This window comes from Pogona vitticeps, chromosome 1, assembly GCF_051106095.1.
Source record: "Pogona vitticeps strain Pit_001003342236 chromosome 1, PviZW2.1, whole genome shotgun sequence".
Taxonomy (NCBI): Eukaryota; Metazoa; Chordata; class Lepidosauria; order Squamata; family Agamidae; genus Pogona; species Pogona vitticeps.
This window is the reverse complement of record NC_135783.1, coordinates 113360382-113381322: the sequence shown is the minus strand read 5'-3', so window position 1 is coordinate 113381322 and position 20941 is coordinate 113360382. Positions and strand designations below refer to the sequence as shown.

General features: G+C 40.5%; 2 long non-coding RNA genes across 2 annotated transcripts in view; one reads left to right on the top strand and one right to left on the bottom strand.

The window, feature by feature from the left end:
* Window positions 1-6162, bottom strand: part of LOC140707017 (uncharacterized) — a 35755-nt gene extending 29593 nt beyond the window's left edge. The window contains exon 1 of the long non-coding RNA XR_012087023.2: window positions 3284-6162. This is a non-coding gene — a long non-coding RNA (uncharacterized LOC140707017). The remainder of the gene's footprint in view (window positions 1-3283) is intronic.
* A 775-nt stretch (window positions 6163-6937) lies between these two features.
* On the top strand, window positions 6938-14394 carry LOC144586793 (uncharacterized). Its single transcript, XR_013541821.1, has 2 exons — window positions 6938-7281; window positions 7513-14394. It is a non-coding gene; the product is annotated as an uncharacterized LOC144586793 (long non-coding RNA).
* The last annotated feature ends 6547 nt before the right edge of the window (window positions 14395-20941 follow it).

The following is a 20941-nucleotide window of genomic DNA, read 5'->3' as shown; positions in this document are numbered from 1 at the left end:
AAAAAGGTAAAATACTTAAAATACAATTAAATATGCAATGCTCTAAAAATTGCCATCGGGACCCACAGTTGATATTATTTCAATTAAAAACCTTCTGGAACAGGAAGGTTTTGACCTGGCACTGAAACATCATCAGCGTTGGTGCCAGACAAATCTCCCTCAGGATGGCGTTCTATAGTCTGGGGACAGCTGCCGAAAAGGCCCTTTGTCTACAAGCCATCCCTCTAACCTCCTTGAGGGATGGCTCTTTCAGGAGGATGATGATTCTGAGAAGGCACAGCATCCAGTATCCATGAAAACTCTCCGCTAAAATTGTGCCTTCAAAAATCAGGATTTAAACTCATATGGAAAGCTGCCATATGAGCATGCTCTCTCTTCAGATTCATCATCTTCCAGTTATAGGAAGGTGAGAAAACTAGTTGCAGACAGAGAGATAAATCCCTTTGCTACTTTTCAAGGCCCCTTCTTGGATGCACACCTTAACATGATGAGGGGGGGTGAGTGCATCAGAGAAGCTGAGACCAATGCCGTCAGGAGTCTAGACTCCTTTATGCACCTAAGTTGCTAGCAGGGTCAGCCACAGCCAGAGATTAAGATTCATCCATCCTCTTCAGGAGTAATGGCCAAATCAGCAGAAGAGAATGCATAGTCCTAATGGTGATGAGGGTGGAGAAACCTTTGCACAGTAACTACTGGGCAGTAGCAATATTTGAAAGTGAGGTTGGTGGAGGATCTCTCATAGACAACAGCAGTAACATTGCAGAAGAAGGCAATGGTAAACCATTGCTGATCTTTCCTTACAATGAAAACCTTATGATAGAACAGTTCAAAATGAAGCATGAGATAGTGCTGGAAGATGAGATCTCTAGTTCAGAAAGCACTCAATCAGTTGACAGGGAAGAGCAGAGGACAAAAATGAATAGTGCTGTTGCTAACTATGCAATTAGATTGAAGCTGAAAGAATGTGTAGTGGCTGACTGTGACATTTACCATGTGGCCCTTGCTTGTTTCACCAAACAACGAGCTCACGTTAGGTATCCCACCTAGCACTTTAACATGCTGCCACCAGTTAATCTCTTTACCACCTATGTTTCCTGTGAAAGACTGAGGTTCATTCAGTACTTAACTTTGAAATAAGAACAAGTTGTTTCAGGAATAGTTCTTAAGCACTTTCTTAAAGTTACACAAAGCGTTCAGTATTTTCCTTTAACCTCTTCTATACGTAACTAATACAGATAACACTCTGACTGTTTACTCCCTAAACTCTCTCTCTGCCTCAAAACCCAAACCTTCTCTTCAAACCTCTCTCCTCTACCTACCTCTTCTCTACCTCTTCCCTATCTACTCCACACTCTGCTACAGCCCCCCTTCTATATAGCTGGCTCTGCCTCCCAACAGCTCCCTATTGATTCATGCAAATATACTGCTGAATATTCACGACAGGGTGACTGCTACACTGACATACACAGAGATGAAAGGAAATGGTGTGCAACACATACAACTGGAACATGGAACATGGGAAGTATGAATCAAGGTAAACCTGGAAGCTAAAACCAAGAAAAAGGAACATATAAATATTGCATTGTTGGGTGTCAGTGAGCTAAAGTGGACTAGAATGGGACATTTTCAGTCAGACTGCTACAAAATGTTCTACTCTGGAAATGACACACTCAGAAGAAATGGAGTGGCTTGCCTCACTATTGCAAGGTCTGAACACATAATATCAATTATGCTTTGGGGGAAATCCACTAACATAAATCTATGCTTGAACTATAGATGCTGAAAAAGACAAAATTGAAAGCTTCTATGCAAGAATCCAGGAGGAAACTGATCACATGTCAAAAGAAGACGTGCTTATAATCATAGGCGATTGGAACACACAAGTGGGGAACAAAACAGAACCAAATGTTGCTGGGAAATTTGGTCTAGGGGTCAAAAACAAAGCAGGAGAACAGAGTTTTGTGAGGCCAAAAGTCTGTTTATTGTAAATTCATGCTTCAAGCAACTGAATAGACAACTGTACACAGTGGACATCACCAGATGGTCAATACAGAAATCAGTTAATTGTTTTGTCTTTCCTTATCATTTGTTTACACACCCTGGACTGTTAGCTATGAAACAGATGCTTTTGCAAGGCAATGCTCTTTTACATTGACCTTGCATTCAAATATGGCTGGAGAGCTGGCTGTTTTGTACTGACTTTTAGTAAACTGTTCAAACCTCATTTTCTTAAGCACAATGTATATTTTCAGGACTACATTTTCTAACCCTCCCCCAAATTATTTCAACATCCTATAAATATGAAATTTCAAACCTTGACAACTCATTCATGGAGTCACCATAAGCTGGAGGTGACTTGATGACACATAACAACCCCCCTTCTGGTAACTCTTTCAATCTTTCCATGACAGGAACAGTAGAAAAAGAAGCTATTGTTTAAGACAGCCTATCTTAATACAGGGAGATTCTATATTGCCAAGGATTCTTGATCCCCCACAAAAGATTTGATCTCCAAGATAAGAAAGAGACAAACAATTTTTCATCATACTTGCTGTAACTTGTGGGAAATGTGTGATAAGTGTGTTTATCATTGTGAAGCCTGTCACATACACACTAAGCATGAAAAGGACAGGCTGACTGCTTAGAAAAATACAATAAACCTACCGGGTCTTTTTGTTTTAATAATTCATGGAACTAGGCAACAGTTATTATAGTTTTTAACTCTGCACACTTAGAGAACTAGACTAAAATCCATCCTGCAAATGCAGAAACTCTGGCAAAAAGAATAATTAAATCTAGCTGTCTGGTAGCAAAGAGCCTTAAAAAAAACAACTTTTTCTTGGTTGGTATATGCAAATGAGCCAGACCAGAATTCACCACCTGAGGAAAGAACATAATGAAGAGATTACCTTTGCGTCCTTCGCTCTCCTCTCTACTTTTTCAAAGTATCTTTGGGAGATACACCTGAGATACGAGTGAATAACTCAAAAGGACAGAAGAATATAAAACAAGATCTCTTCCTCATCTGTGCCTCTCTAGCACATAAACAACATAGCAATTTGCCTCTTCAAGTTTGGAAAGACAATGGGAGAGAAACCACAGTATGAGGGAGCTTGTTCCCTCAAGGGTTTCTAGGCCCATTTTTCACTAATCTGAAAATAGCTCAGAATGCTGTTCCTGTTCCCATTTTTTTTAAAAAAGAAGGCTGAACATTGGCATTCCCAGGTCTAGTACAGAATCTACGGACAAAAATGTTGAGCCCAAAGAAGCTAAATTTGCTTACCCTCTAGAAGGGAAGATTTCTGCTCCTAAGTTTTACTTTGCTGGATCACCTTTAGGAGTGTTATGAAAACCTGAGGAGACTGATTAGAAGATCTATTGGCAGCACATGCATTATTCTGTCTACATAGTAAAAATGTCCAGGGCAGAGAGCTGCGTTCGTCTGATGTAGCCAAAAAAAAAAAAAAAAAAAAAAACCAGTCCTTGGGATACCTGAAAAACAAACAAGTGCTGTTTGAGTTAAGGTTTCACCACTTTTCAACCACTTTTTCCATGTGCATCCTAGGGTGCTAATGCACTGATGAAGGATCATAGCTTTCTTCTTCAGATGTGCTCACTGTGTTTACATGGGACACATATTTGTCTGCCCCACCTACATATTTCATCTTATATACAGCTTGAGACTTTTTTTTTAAGTGGCAAAGAAAACAAAAACAAAATGCGTTCTGCATATATTATGTTGGTGCTTTGAAAAAGAGTTTCGAGTACTAATAGAAAAGCCAGTGGCTAGAATATTACTAGTGCTTGCACAAGGCTTGTGTAACTTGCCACTGTCAGAACCACTTCTCTCTAAAGAGATAGTGTCTTGGATGAGGAGTCACTGTAGGCAACTACTTTTCTTCTCCTGAGGCAGGTCCCTTAGCCTCAGAAGTGCATAGTCCTTGCCCTAATTGTTTTATTAAGAAAATAAAGTAGTTCCATTAAAATATAGTTGTAGCCTCAAAGCACATTCATATCCAAACAGTTACTATGATTCAGATTAGATTAGATTAGATTAGATTAGATTAGATTAGATTAGATTAGATTAGATTAGATATTAGATTAGATTAGGCATCATCCTTCAATCTCGAGAGTAACATGCTCTGAATGGAGGTCTTGGAACAGCATCTAGTGTGGCTGAGAAGGCCAATTCAAGAGTGACAATCTCTTCCACACTGAAGACAAATATAATCTGTCCCCTGTCCATCTACCTGATTTTGCTGGTTTTTGGACTACTCTTCAAATCGGGAGAGGCCATGATGCACCTCCTGCCTCCAGGCTGAACGCTCAGACATCAAGGTTTCCCATCTGTTGAGGTCCATTCCTAAGACCTTCAGATCCTGCTTGCAGATATCCTTGTATCGCAGCTGCGATCTCCCTCTGGGGTGCTTTCCCTGCACTAACTCTCCATACAGGAGATTTTTTGGAATCCAACCATCAGCCATTCTCATGACATGCCCAAGCCAATGTAGATGTCACTGTTTCAGTAATGTATACATGCTAAAAATTCTCCATATGCCTTCTGATTCCTCATAGCCATGGCTAATTGTGATTAGAGATAGGCAAGAATCAGAAAAAATTTTGATTTGTTTTTGGTTTGTGATTCATCAAGATCAATGAATCACGAATTATTGCAAGACGAGGTAGTCAAAGAATGTATGATTAGGTGGGCACAAAATATAGGACATAATATTGAAACCCATGGGGAAGTGTCCCCTGACTCTCTTTTACAAGCCCTGCAAGTTTGGCGAATTTCTGGGTTTTGGACATCCATGTTATACACTAACAAGGAGGGTCCCCCAGAAAAGATTCCCCCAGGCACATAAGGACACCAAAATCACGCAGAAGCTTCATTTGACTCTTCTCTACAATCTCTCTAACTTTGGTGAAGATTGTGTTTCCGACGTCCAAGTTATACACCCACAAATTGGGTCCCCCCAAGAAAGTGCCTTTTAGCACCTGGCTTGGGGAAACCCAATCTTCATCGAACTTGGAGGGATTGTAGAAGAGAGTCAGTAGAAGCTTTTCTGTGATTTTGGTGTCTCTAAGTGCCTGGGGTGTGTGTGTTGTTTTATAGCCAAATGAATTGACGAATAAAAACTGCTAAAAATACATTGATTCATATTCATCAGGGGCATTGATTTGTACAAACACAAATTGATGAATTACCAATTTTCGAACTAATTTGGTGGTTTATTTTTTAATTTTTGCCCATCTCTACTTGTGAGTAAATCAACTGCTGGGATTTGTTTCAGTTACATGTTTGGTCATGTGCCTGACTGCACAACCAATACGTGCCCCAGCACCCCATCAATTAACCACAGTTAGCCACAACAAATTACACACAACCCTTATGGGAGCTCTGGCAGGATGCTGGCCAATATCTTTTGCTGCATCCGTTTAAATATAGATAGTTAAAATAAATTGCTTTTGCTGCAGCTGTTGCAAATGTTATTTACTTCAGGGAGTTTCTGTGCACAGTGTGCCATTATAAAGACTTAAAGATTCCAACTAATTTGTGTTAAAGTGGATCCTGCTGTTAAATGTTAAATGCTCTAGGAGGGAAAAAAAAGCACCTGGCACTGTTGAAAATAAACACTAGAAACCTGAAGAGAAGTATGTGGGATGGTAGGGAACCACACGCCAGTGGAAGAAATAAGGGAACATATTCTCCATATTTGCCTTTGAATGGACTTCAGCATCACTGCTCTCCCAAAGTGCACACAGGGTCACAGTCTGTGTAAGTAAACTGGTGGCTACTATTCAGTCTGGTAATGGTTACCTGTGTTTTCAGAAGTGGTTTGTGATCCTGGGACATCAGAGGAGAGACCGTTGATGCAGAGCTAGAAATGTTAAAAGCTGCCTCTTTTATTTATGTTCTCTGTCTCAGGTACACCCTATCATTCTCATTCAATTCCAGTTCTGCATCAGGTTGCAAGATTTCCATCTCCTGCTCTCCCTTTCTATCTGAAAATGAGTGAACATTTTGGCACGATTGTCTTTAACGCATTTCCTTAATGTATATATGTTACCTGTTGATTCAAGTGCATCTGTGTATATTTTTCAGATTTGTGGATCTTTAGTGATGTGCATTTTTTTTCAATAACCAGAAAAGAAAAAGGAAAAAAATGATTTAATCATCATGCTCTCCTCCTGATGATGCAAGACGGGAATATAACCTGCCTGGTTTTTTAATAGACACAGACCAGATAGACTATGCCTATAGACACAGACCACATAACGTTACAGTGCTTCCAACCCGCTGTGCCTTGTGCATGGACTTGGTGTAGTCAAGTGGAGAGAGTGATGGACTAAGACACCCAGAAAACCCTGAAAAAGCTTCTTTCAAAACCAAGACAAGCCCAACAGCCCCAGAGCAGTCAAAATTTACAAAAGTGAAAGTTACATGAGAAAAAGTGAACTGAAAAGTATCTACAGTGGGGTCTCGACTTACGAACGGCTCAACATACGAACGTTTCGACTTACGAACCGCTCTCATAGGAATATATGGACTCGACTTACGAACTTAGATTCGAGTTACGAACTCTTTTTTTCCCTTTTTTAAAAAGCTAAGTCATCTTAGGTTAAAAGGAAAAAAGAAAAAATATCCCCCTCTAGTGGCAGAAGGCGGAATAGCAGCTTCCCATTAGTTTCTATGGACGAAAAGAGCAGATACGGATTAAATGGTTTTCAGTGCATTCCTATGGGAAATGCAGATTCGACTTAAGAACTTTTCGACCTGAGAACTGCCTTCCAATACGGATTAAGTTTGTAAGTCGAGACCCCACTGTACATGTAAGCAGGAATGTGAGCAGGAATGAATGTGACTCTGAGTCTGGCGGCCTGTCCAGACTGGCCATTTTGAGTGTGGGTGGACTGGGCTACAAAGGGTTTGTTGAGGTTGGAGGTGGGGAGGAGCAATGTGCCATTTCGTGTTCTCCTCTCATTCGAACAGCAAACAATCCCTTGTAGCCTGATCAGTTACCAATTAAGAACTTCCCCTGAGAGTCTGCAGAGAGTAAGGGAAAGCAAATACATTTTTTACATTGCTCCTCTTTGCTTCTGTCAATCCATTCCATTTTCCCCTCCCCACCTCTCTGCTTTCCTTTTCTCTCCCTCTCCCTCTGAATCTGCAGCCATGATGACAGCAGCCTCCAGAAGCCTCAGCTTTCATCTCCCAGTCAAACAAGCTGAACAATGAGTGAGCTGAAAAGATGTATGCCCTACCTCTTGGCCCGAAAGGTGTGTGGCAGCTCTTAAAGGGGGAGGATGGATTGTTCTAGTAGACAGAGTCTTTCTTTGGATCCAAACTGTGCCACTAGAGAGCCATATATCATATCTATAGGCCAGTGTGGACAGGCCCTAAGTCTCCTTGTTCCAAGCAACAATTGGGCTTCACTAAAATTCAGTTCTGTGTTGGTAGATGGCAAGTTGGGAGGAAAGGGGAATCACACCTCTTTTCTTTATTTCCAGGAAGTAAATCCACCACTGTGATGATGTGACCATAGCATCTTACCAGGGTACATGCTGGACCTGGAGCCACTGAAAGTATCCAACCTTGTAGCCTGTCCATACTGTTCCATTGTCTACCAATGCCACCCAAACCTTGTTGCAACGGCAGTCATTAGCCTTTGTTTTTGTTCATTCCATCATGCAAAAGGGCAGGTTGGAAGGAACCCTCAACAGGAAATAGTTGATCATGTGATTTATGAAACAAACCAAAGATTTCCTCAATGCCATTCAATAGCAAGGTCATTCCATGGGTCAGTTGTCCAGTCCATAAGCCACATACTTGTAGGCCAACCCAATCCACATGTCCACCCACTTTTTGTTCAGCATATATTTCTCATTCTCTAAAATTTAAAGTGCTTCATCTAAGAATTTTTCTTTGAGGGGATCTGTTGTTCTGACATTTCTGTGTAATTTACCAGTATATTGGTTCCATCTTTTCCTCATTTTGTCCTGATCAGATAATGTATTTCCCCTATTGATCTTCCAGCATCCCTAATTACATCATTTTAAAATTCTTCAAGAATGCTATTTAAATTATATTTGTCCACTAGTGTTTTCTTTAGCTTTAGTCTATTTTTGATGATCTGTATGCCACACTCTGTTCTTGGTCTTGGTTTCTAGACAGAATACAGCTGCTCCATCTTTTGCTTCCAGTTATATCGTCTGTCTGATTTCTATATTGACCATTCAATGATGTCTGCATGTATAATCACTTGATAACTTGCCTAAAGATAAATTTTCAACACACGAACTGTTGGCTCTATACTCTCCTGCTTCATATATGACTGCTAGGCCAAATGTTCTGATTATGCTAGGTTTCTTCTGTTCCCCAGTAGCTGACTGAGTGACCTAATAGATCATCTTGGGTCCTTTTAAGGAGAAAGGCAGCATAATAATATTTAAAATAAATAATAATAAATCTCCCAGCATGGTCTCTTGGTTTAATTTTGGGTTATTTCATCACAGAGTTTTTGAGATAGACATATCCCACAATGGTTTACCATTGTCTTCTTCTGTCTAGCACTAATAAGAATTAGCCTGAGTGTCACTGCCATTGTCTGTTCATCAACATTCGCTAGTGTCATTTTCTGCTACTACTGTTGCCACTTTCTTCACTTCCATGACCATTGGAAACTATTAATTTTCTTCTGGTGATAGAAGCATTAATTCCTAAAGAGGATGGATGCCTCTTAGTGTGATGTCACAGGCTTGACCTTCCTGTCTTGGGGGATTCTGGAAGGAGTCTAGACTTGTAATGGAGTCTAGCCTCCTGATGGTATTGCTCCTATGTTCCCTGACACCGTTGGGGGCTCATAAAATGAGATGAGGGCACCTCACATCAACATTTCACCTAACCCAGTCACAAGCCTGACACATTCAAACCCTCTCACCATGCCGCACGCCACATGTAAATATGTGCTTGCAAGTGAGAAGAAGAAATCTAAGACAATATTTTAATGCAATGGTCCTTAGAGGAAAACGTAGTCCAAGAAATCTAGGCCAATGTTTTTCTCTTGTTCAGATTTATTCCCAGGTTTTCTTGCTTTATCTTTGAGAGCTTACACTTTCCCTCCCGAACTTCCGATTTATTTCTCTTCTGCCCTGTCAGGTTCAAAGACTGAGATTTCATACCATAATCAATCAGTACTTTCCTGAAAGACATGGCAGAGGACTGTAAAGCCAAGCAAGATGCCTGCCTAGTACAATACGTCTCAGTAATGATAGGGTCCTCTTCTCTGGTCAGATTGTCAGTTAGAATGACAAATGCTGCTGAAGCTGTCATTGCCTGAAACCTCAGCAAAGTAAATAATTCAACGCCCATGTAAACATCTGCTGACTGACCTGGACTGCTGGGTTTTTTGGGCTTTTTCATCACCTCAGCATACGTACAACCCCGCAGCCAGAAATGTCTCACAACTTGTTAGATTTGTATCTTCCCCTTCTTGTTGTTCTTCTTGCCATTTTGCCAGTGCTATTTCAAAACTTCTCTTTGGTCACAAAAAATCATCATACTAACTTGTCTTGTTTTTTCCAGTTACTGCAATACTGTTATATGCTCCAGTGATTTAAAAATGTAGATGAAAATCACCTATATAATGAGCAGGTTGACATTTTCTGTCTGTCTGTCTGTCTGTCTGTCTGTCTGTCTGTCTGTCTGTCTGTCTGTCTGTCTGTCTGTCTGTCTATCTGATAATTCTAATGCTGTACAGTCAAGTGTTTGGTGTGGTGTTCTGGGGTTAACTTATTATGCTTTGATACTCTTAGTGTAATCTGCTCAGTACCTGACTTCAAACACAGGTCTCTCCAGAGCTTCTATCACAGTGTGGGAAGCTTGTTTCCTTCCTAATAAAGTTGGACTACAGTCCTATCATCCTTCATAATTGGCCATGCTGGCTGGGCTGAAGAGTGTTAGAGTCCATGTTATTTAGAGGGACGTAGTTTTCTCACTCAGGTTCTAACTACCTAATCACATTGTATTTTGTAGTACAATGCACATAGAAAATCTATTTTGTCCAGTATTTATATTGCCTATGGGAAATTCTTGGCTCATTGTGTATTTACAGAAACTGCACACTATATCACAATCTCTTTCCAGAAGGTGACAGCAGCTCATGTAAAGGAATGAGTGTTCCCCCATCCTTTGGGGCATTGCTTAGCAGCAGCAGCAGCAGCAAAAACCTTTTCCTGTACCATCCTATCACACTGCTTCACTGGTGAAGCACTGAGTACAGTATAGCAATACCATTTATGTTTCATATGCAAATAGTATAATGGAGAATCCTGTATGTAATAAAGTATAAATTATCCACACAGTTGTTTTTCTAGCCGTAGGTGTTGTGTGTTTAGTGCTTAGTACCTATTTATGCATGATTGATTTTGACTGATTATAAGCAGAATAAGTGAGAAAATGAAATATATTCAGTTTAATATAAGTGGTGGCCAGGAATGCATTTGCACAATTAAAACTAGTACACCGGCTACATCCGTTTCTGGAGATACCTGATCTGACCACTGTCATACATACCCTAGTTACTTCCTGACTGGATTACTGTAACTTGCCCTATGTGGGGCTGCTGATGGAAACTGTCAGGAAACTTCAGCACTTCCAAAACGCAGCGGCCACGTTGCTAACTGGGGCTGATTACAGAGATCACGTAATCCCCCTGTTACAGCAGCTCCACTGGCTATAGATCAGTTTCCAGGCACAATTCAGAGTGCTGGTTTTAACCTAAAAAGCACTAAATAGCATCAAGATCATCAGGGGAGGCCTTTCTCTCAATCCCACCACCCTCACAGGTACACTTGGTGGGGACACTCTTTTGCTGCTCATAGACACTGGAACCTCACTCCCTTGGGAGGCCAGGCTGGCCCCATCTTTGCTGTCCTTCCAACAGGTAAAGACCTTTCTCTTCAGACTAGCTTTCTATCACTGATTTCCTATATCGGTGACTGGCTACATGGCTGGTTACATGGATGACTTTCAGATCAGATTGTTCTGCATTACTACTCTGACTGGGTCTTTAGTGCTACGTGTTTAACATCTCTCAGAATGGTATTTGTTTGTTCCTCTTCAGTATTTACTTGCTTATTGTTTTAGCTTTAATATTGTCTTTTAATGATGTCAGCTGCCTCCTTATACCCATTCTTCTCAGCTTTAAATATTGTCTTTAGTAATATAAACCATTGTTGTACATATACTCATTGTTTTCAGCTTTAAATATAGTCTTCCAAGAATGTAAGATGCCTTGGGTCCTTTTTTGGGAGATAGGCGGGGTGAAAGTATTATAGTATTATTTTACCCAGGATGGATTATAGGCAACTGCCCTATTCTTACCTGCTGCCCTGAAAAGCCCTCTGCCTGCTGCTGTTGGCCAAAACTGGTGTTTTCTGTTTAGGGAAGATTTTAAGAAGAAGAAGCTCCCTGTACACCTTGTTTACAAGTAGAGTCATAGTTCCAGAAGCCTCCCAGAAGTGTTAATCTGCTCCTAAACAATATATGCAAATTATAGAATAGAAGCTAATGGTGAAAGAGGTGAGAGTGGTAAATGATCCCACATCTCTTCTCTTTCTCTGATGATCCTGGAACAAGATCTCTCTCTCTCTCTCTTTCTCTCTCTCCCTCGCTCTCGCTCTCGCTCATTTGATTTCTCTCAGTCTGCCGTTTTTCCTTCTCTTTCTCTCCTTGCTTTTCTTTCCATCTCACTGGTAACTCGGGTAGGAACAGATTGGCTCTTGCACAGCCCTGAATGTATCATTTACTGAGGGCTTTTGGAAAGCAAGGGGGTCGGCCACCTGTATGGCTCGGGGGGGGGCACATGTCGCCCAGGAGTCACAGGGCCAGTCTTGGTATGCTCTTGGAGACTAATCAGTCTCCAGCTAGCCAAACATCCTGAGGTGTAATCCTGACTGGACACAGCAGGATTTAATTCTCAGTAACCACACATAAGAATATGATAGGAGAGAACCTTATTAAACTCCAATCTCTTGTTGCTCAGTCGTTTCATTTTTCTTTTCTGACACAATTGTTTTTTATCATTTCCAGATCTTGGCCTGACTCCAACCTTGTATTCAATTCAGCACTTTTTACTTTTGTAGTGCTTGAACTACGGCTGGCTGTGGCTCACATTAACACACAGTTCAGCCCATTATTGAAAGAACACTTGATTTTTAGTGGGAAAAAGGCCACCGCTAAGGACGTTTTCCAGAAAGGGACATAATCCTCCCACCACCAACTCACTGTAAAGCTCTCAGATTTCATTATCTCCTGCTCAATCAAATTCAATTTTGTTTCAACTCATTTTTCTTTCTTTTCTTTTCTTTTTTAACAAACCCACAAAGCAGTAAGTTCCTCTTCTCAGTCCGCTTGGTATTTTGATCTCCAGTGCCTGAGGCAGATTATATTTCACAAGCCAATTCTTCCTCTTTGTAAAATAAAACCTGTGTGTCTGTGACAACTTATGGCCTGATAATAAAGGCAATAATTAGAAGCACATACATATTTGCCAAAAGCTGTAATCACAGCAATGTTACAGAGTCAAGTGCCCTGTTTTCTGCATGGCATATGTGCAACTAGGGGCCTCTTTAAGATGTGCTATCATTGAGGCCGTGTAAATTAATTAATGAAGTCCTTCAGTGCCAATAATTGGTTGTGACAGCATAGTAAAGTCCAAACCATTAGGAAGCTACTGTTGATAAATCAGAGGGTGGCACTGTAAGCTGTGAAACCACATCTGATCAAAATATGGGGGAATTTTAAGTTTAGCACAGAGATAGGAGTGAAGAGATTCTGCTAGCATTGGGGTGCTAGCAGCTCAGCTGGTATAGCATATTTTCACAGCTTTCCAAACATATGAAGAACTTGTTGGACCAGAATGCCAATAGAGTGGCCTGAACTTGTGGGCAGGTGGAGGGGGGGGGCAGAAGATAGTTGTGTGCTTTCCGCCTTGTTCCTTTTCTAGGGTTTACATGTAGATTACTATCTCTGGGGAGATCATGTGGGGGAATTAAAACTTGGTTAAATGTAGAGAGTACAAACATTCCTTAGCAAAAACATGGGCCACTAAAAAGCCCCACTTTTTGTTTGGTGAATTGGGAGCAATAATCCCGATAACGGTCAGCAGGGTTGGCGTTTCCTGCACACCTGTGGTGTTTGAAACTTACTTTTTGGAACTTATTTTTAAGAAACGAGCTGGGCACAGACATACTTTCCATAGGTTTTTTGTGCATCACCCATAACATATTGGAGCACAGCCTGATGAAGACTAGTGTAGGTCAAAAGCTAGCATTTTAAATTTTTTTATGGTCTAATAAGAGTATCACCTGCCATTGCTTTTGTATTGTATAGAATAACACTACTTCATTTGCTTTTTTCCCTGAGTATTCCATAGCATCCAGTTTGATCTTTCCTCAGAAGTCAATTCCTCTTCTTCCATCTTAATTAGAATAAGATCTCTACCATGGAAGCCAAATCTAGAGGCTTGTATAATTCAGTTTACACGTGTTTTTTTCCCTTTCTGCACTGTTCACTGAATTAACAAATATGAGTCTTCAGAATTCTGCTTCTCCTCAGTAGGACTGCTCAGTAGTCATCACTAAGGCTGCTACACTCTTCAGATATCAATACCAGACTAATCACAGACAGGAACAATTAATGCTGACAGAACTGAAGTGCAGTTCTTTCTGTTCTCAAATACTGGGAGGCAGAAATGATTTGCATCATTTTTTTTCTTCCATTGTTGTCATTTGTAGTTACCTGTATACATAGAGGACAAGCAGTGGGAGATCAAACTCCCCGACAGATACTTAACTCAGTGCACAACTACAAAGTGAAGAAGAAATGCAGTTTCACTCTGTTTCATTCACTGTGAAGTGGCACTGTGGATTTCAAGTTTTCCCTGGTCTCTCCACATTAACTGGCCACACAGGGAGAGAGAGAAAGCCTTTGTTTCAGTAGACTAGCAGGTGGCACATTTAAAAGGGAACCGCCTAGTAAGATGAGGAGGCCAAATTTTATTAGTTTTGCCATAAGCAGTAAAAAACAAAACATCAAAAGGTGTTGTTTTTCCTTTAAAAAATGAAAGAGAAAAAGAAAAGAAGAAAAGAAAAATCTTGCCATTCCTGAGTGTATGCTGGCTTCTTTCTCTCTGCCCAGAGAAAGAGGAAAAGCTGTTTTAAAAAAGGTTGAGTGGGAAGGTGTGTGCGTCCATGCGCATGCAGCCCGTCCTCCCTCATGAGGCAAGAGATACGGGTGAATGTGTGCATACAGCTCATCTTCCCTTTTTTGCACTGGTTCGATTGATCACATGCCTGAGCTGATATGAATGGATCTGCTAGAAGAAGAAGCCCTAAAGGTGGAAGGGGAAAAACTGTGGATTCAAAACGGGAAACTCTGTGTTGATTCACATTTCCATTTCCACTTGTGTCACGTAGTCAATGAAAAAAAATGTAAATCAGCCCACCTCAAACCTGTAGTTATCTTCTGCATTTTTTTCCTGTGTAGTTGCAGTTGTTCTGAACTATGCAGTCAGCAGCTAAAGGAGTGTGTGTATATACCTATGGAAATCTAACAGTTCTTCCTCTCTTGTCAAGCAGGAAAGCAAAAACTCAGAATAAAGCTAATTTTCTACAGAACATAGAAGTCCGTGAATTGAATAGTTCTGTATTGACAATGGCTTCAATGAGGACCTAGCTAGCAAGTGGAAAAGAAACTGTATAAATAAAGCACTACCTCCTTAAAGACATTATAATCACAGTCAAATAAGTTATCTTTTTAAAAGAAGCTGCATATTAGGGGGTGGGTGGGAAATCCATTTAAAAGCACAAGAAAGAAAGGAAATGTACAACCACCACTACTTGAAGAGCCTTCCTCAGCGGCCAGTTAGTGACCAAAGGTAAAGGTAAAGGTTCCCCTTGACAATTTTTGTCCAGTCGTGTTCGACTCTAGGGGGTGGTGCTCATTCCCGTTTCCAAGCCATAGAGCCAGTGTTTGTCGAAAGACAATCTTCCGTGGTCACATGGCCAGTGCAACTTAGACACGGAACGCTGTTACCTTCCCACCGAGGTGGTCCCTATTTATCTACTTGCATTTGAATGCTTTCGAACCGCTAGGTTGGCGGGAGCTGGGACAAGCAACGGGAGCTCACTCCGTCATGTGGATTCGACTTAGCCCACAGCGTCACCACATCCTTCTTAGTTAGTGACCAAAGGCTTGTCTAAATCAAGAAGTCTTTGCCTTTTGACAGGTGGGCAAGGAGAAGACCGCAGCCAGCAAGAAGGTCCTCACTTGTGCCTTCACAAAACATTCCTGTGAATATGGGAGGACCAAAAGGCTAGCAATAGTGCTTGTGATGAGAAAGGTAGCAAAATATAGGAATGGGAGGATCTGATCAATCTGCTTCTGAAGAGTTTCCCACTCACCACCTCAAAATCCATACTATGCTGTCCCCTGTGGGGGAAAAAAATCAATCCGTGTGTGTGTGTGTGTGTGTGTGTGTGTGTGTGTATGTGTGTGTGTGTGTTTGTGTGTGTGTGTGTGTGTGTGTGTGTGTGTTTGCCTTTTTCAGGATGGCACCCCGTGTGCTCTAATAACTGTGGGCTTCAGTTTTCCTCACTGGGTAGAAATCATTTTGTGCTTACAACACAGAGAGAATGTGTGTGCTCAAACCGACCAGAGTGGAGGCAATGGTGGACTTCGTTCTAAGGGGCATGTAAGTGCCCAGAGGAGGAATGACCTATCTTTTACTTTTCCCCATATTTATTTACATATCCTCACAGCTTGTTTTAACTGAAGTCATGCTAAACAAATTAACCTTATCGCTGGTTCAGAATATTTTGCAATTATTATTGCAAATCCCATTTGGAGCGGCTCACAGTATTTCTGCTCTCTGGCAGTATCTTTATCTTTGCAATTTCTTCTTTTCATTTAAGCTGCTTCGATTACATGCTGCAAACCTTTGATTATATTGCTTCAAAATATTTTCAACCTAAAATATTAAAAGCTTTCATCAGGTGATTTTATTTTATTATATTTTTGGTGGGGGGGCATTTTTTTTTGAAAGGTGTTGAAAGAGAATGCTACATATATTGGGCAAGGGAGCAGTTCTTATGAGTGAATGGTTTTTCCTATAACAAAAATTTACCTCCATTCAAATTATTAGAGGTTTCATCATTGAGTTGCTAAGATAGTGGAATACATTATTATTATTATTATTATTATTATTATTATTATTATTATTATTATTATTATTATTATTATTATTATTATTATTATTATTATTATTATTATTATTATTATTACCATGTGCGGCGTTCGCCCTCATGGCCCCTGTTCATTTCACTGAGCACAGAGCTCACAAAGGCAAACCAAAACACCTCTTGACACGCTGCCACCAGTTGATCTCCTTATCAACGTACTTAGAAAAGATGAACGTCCATTCAGTACTACTGACTTTTTAATAGAACAGGTTTATTGATTACAGTTGGTTTCTGGAACAATTCATAAGCACAACCTTCAAGTTTCATCAAGCATCAATATTAACCTTCCATAGTTATTATCACAATTTACACTTGGACTAATCACTCCTCAGACCCCAAACTATCCTTCTCTCCCTGATTCCTAACACAGACTCGGACTGACTAACTTAACTCCTCCTCTCAGGCTCCGTCTTTTAACATCTCTCTCAGCCCCTCCTCTTAACCACATTAACATATACTATGAATAATTCATAACTTACAAAGCATATCTTAGGGTGTTCGCCACACCGTGTTTCCCCAAAAATAAGACAGGGTCTTATATTAATTTTTGCTCCAAAAAAACCAAAAAACGCATTGGGGCTTATTTTCAGGGGATGTATTATTTTTTTCATGTACAACAATCTACATTCATTCAAATACAGTCATCTCATTTTCTCATTGCTGCACAATAGTGGAGGGAGGGGTTTCACTTAACTAGGGCTTATTTGGAGGATAGGGATTATATTATGAGCATCCTGGAAAATCATACTAGGGCTTATTTTCAAGTTCAGTCTTATTTTTGGGGAAACAGGGTATTATTATTATTATTATTATTATTATTATTATTATTATTATTATTATCATCATCATCATCATCATCATCATCATCATCATCATCATCATCATCATCATCATCATCATCATCATCATCATCATCTGCAGGGCACAGAAGGGACAGCCAGAACAGTCTTGCTCCTCAGCTTGACTAAATGTTTTATTTAAGCATGAAACGAGTTCAAAGGAAATCCGTCAGAGTACCAGCACTCCAAAGACTGCTGTCATGGCTACAAAAATGTGGAAAAAGATATGAAAGGAAAAGGTCAAGTATATAAAATTAAATATCAAGGATATAGATTGTAAAGATTCTGATTAGTCTGGCATTAGTGACATTTACATTTTCATAAGCTTTTTATTGTTGTTTAGTCATTAAGTCGTGTCCGACTCTTTGTGACCCCATGGACCAGAGCACGCCAGGCCCTCCTGTCTTCCACTGCCTCCCAGAGTTGGGTCAAATTCATGTTGGTAGCTTCAATGACACTGTCCAATCATGTGTTCACTGTCCAAAAGCATCAATTCTTTGGCGGTCATCCTTCTTTATGGTCCAGCTCTCATTTCCATACATCGTTGATGGAAAAACTATAGCTTGGACTATGCGGACTTTTGTTGGCAAGGTGATGTCTCTGCTTTTTAAAATGCTGTCTAGGTTTGTCATCACTCTCCTCCCAAGAAGCAGGGGTCTTTTAATTTCGTGGCTGCTGTCACCATCTGCAGTGATCATGGAGCCCAAGAAAGTAAAATCTGTCACTGCCTCCATATCTTTGCCAGGAAGTGATGTTAACCAGTGGCCATGATCTTAGTTTTTTTGATGTTGAGCTTCAGACCGTTTTTGGCACTCTGCTCTTTCACCCTCATTAAGAGGTTCTTTAATTCCTCCTCACTTTCTGCCATCCAAGTGGTATCATCTGCATATCTGAGGCTGTTGATATTTCTTTCAGCAATCTTAATTCTGGCTTGGGATTCCTCCAGTCCTACTTTTCACATGATGTATTCTGCATATAAGTTAAATAAGCAGGCAGACAATATACAACTCTGATTTCAAACCCTCACTGAGGCACCACCATCGCCATCCATGCCATGAGGGAACAGGCTGGGTAGGTGGGACTTGTTCAGCCCTGGAAGGCAGCCCATCTAGGAGAAGGAAAACTCCGATTTCAAACCTCCACTGCCTTGTGGCTATATCCACTGATGGAAAAGGCTTCAGGAGTTAACCTCGAGGCAAAATCCAGAGCCGGAGTCCCGGAGGCAGTTCGTGTCATCATGTCAACTCCTGCGACGTCGCTGAAACCAGTTGTATTGGCTCTTGCCTTTCCATTGGACTATTTCAGTGACATGGAGAGGGGGGATTTGCTGCTTGGGTAACAGCCTATCCTCCATATTATTTTATCCAGGCTTCGTGCCCTGGAGAGGACACTCCAGCTTCGCGTACAGCATCAAAACACTAGACGCTGTTCCAAGTCCTCCATACAGAGCACGTTACCATAGTCTCTTGAGACTGAAGGATGCCCATAATAGCTTTCCTCTCTTCTATTTGTTAATGAGCCAAGGTGCTGTGATGTGCTTGCTGTCCTCCTCTCTTGCTCTCTCTTCTGTTTAGACTTTCTTCTTAGCTCAGTCTATATTGGTCAGATTTCCAGAGGCTGGGCGGTAGGTGTAAATATACGGGACTTCTTGGCATTAGATTCATCTTTTAAGCCTTTCCCCATCAGAGAGCTTTAATCTGCTAAAATTTGGAAATTGCCAATTTGGACCTTGTTAGCATGGCAGCTTCTGTTGCTGAAGCTTGGTGCAATATAAACAAAACTCTATTTGCCTCGATCCTGCAAATTATGATCTGGACAGCTATAGTGATTCACCCAGGGAAGCCCAGTTAGATAAACTGTAAATACACAGTGGATCAAACTGTATTTTTCATGCTGTGTAGCCACACCTTTAGTTGGCTAATTTTAAATATGCTCCAAATCCAAATATTTCAAAATGTCAAATAGTGGTACCAATATAAATTTTAAAAATTGTCATCTCAGACTGTGGTCCAGCTGGCAATTTCAATCAACTTCAATATCAGGTTCAAGTCACATGGTCTTTAAACCGGTGGCTGGGTTCATATGAATTGAATGGACAACAATTTATTTCTGGTTATTTAAACCACTTTTGGCACCTCCAGTGCTGAAACGGAATTCTTTCCTTTCTGTTTCAGAAGTATCCTATTCTTAAATATTTTGATTTCTTAAAAAAGAAGTGATACATAAATCCAGGAGGTGCCAAAATAGTCACTAGAAACCATGGGGAAAAACACTGTTGAGGTGATCTCAGGTGATTAATGACGCAAAAAATGAGCATGGAGGGGGGAGACTTCCAGCTTCCAGCAATGCTCCTGGTGCACCGAACATCCTCCATGGCCAGGTGCGCCTTCTGTGTGCCCATTCTGTGACTGCTGGTCTTCTGCTTTGCCAGCTCCTTCACTGGGCAATGGGAGAGGACAGGATGGGTGGTTGTAATGCTGAACATACTGATGAAGTGATGCAGTGCTAAACATTTTAAGAAAGAACTTTTTAAAAAGAATTAAAAGGAAAATTGGTGGTGCCCCCGCCACACAAAATTCACATAGGCACAAATTAAAATGACAGCAGCGTTCATACTCACAATGCTGCATTGAATTGAATCGATTTTGGAAATGAGATATTTTTTAAAGCCTCTGCTGGCCAGTTGGAAAAAAAATCTCGCTTTGCAGCCCATATAAATTGATTTCTTTCTTGTGTCATGTGAATGATAAAATGTAAATCAATTTAAACCATGCTTAAATACTTGTCTTATTGTCAGTGCGCCAGTCTTTCTTTTCTTCTACTTTTTGATAAGGGAAAAGAATTGGCTGCAAGTTTTTCATAGGGGTTTCTACATATGGTTAGAAAATTGTTAGTTTTGAAGTGAAACAAGTAATTCTATTGTGTCTCATGTGGACAAGTTACTCAGAATACTTTGAGAGAATCTTAAAAGAGCATATGTTGCTTTGTATTGTTTTTAGATATTTCATTAGTTTCAAAAACTGTCTTGAAGTTCTTTTATCTATTGATCCTTTGGGCAAAATAGAAATATTTTAATAAAATATTTAATGGTCAAAATTATTTTATTTAGTGTAAGGAATCATTCAAGGTGGCTCATGAATCATTGGGGACCTAGTGAATCCATTCCTCCATAAATTCATTGATTCAAATGGGCCTACTCTAACCATGACTTAGTGCTAACTCATCGTTAGAGTAGGCCCATCTGGATCAACGGAACTTACAAAGGAGTTGACTCACTTTATCCCCATTGATTCATTGGGCCCACCGTAGTGTGATTTACTACACTGAGCAACAGGATTTTGTCCACTATTAAATAAGTAGTAAAAGTGTTCAAAAATGTTCAAGGCCATGTGTTGACTTGAACACCTTGCTCACAGTTTTTTTGCAGTTGTGCCCAAATTACATAAACTTGCCCTGCAGGCCATGGGGAGGGGGAGAGATGCAGTAAATAGATATTCCTTCCTTAATCTGCTTTGTTCTCCGAAAACAAACTGAAGATTAAAACAAAACAAAACAGAAGGCTTTGAAGTCCTCTGCCACAGTATATAGGAAGGACTTGTCTAAATTGCAAATCAGAGGGGCCTAATCTGCATTAACACACTGCATCCACAGATGGAAAGTATTGCTCTTAATGAAAGCCTCCATATTCAGCCCTGCAACATCAGAGAGAAATCTGAGGTTTCCCCTAAGGGTGTGTGTGACTCTTCCCTTCAGCAGAAGAAAAAGTTGGCAAAATCAAACCAGGACCTATTTTTCAT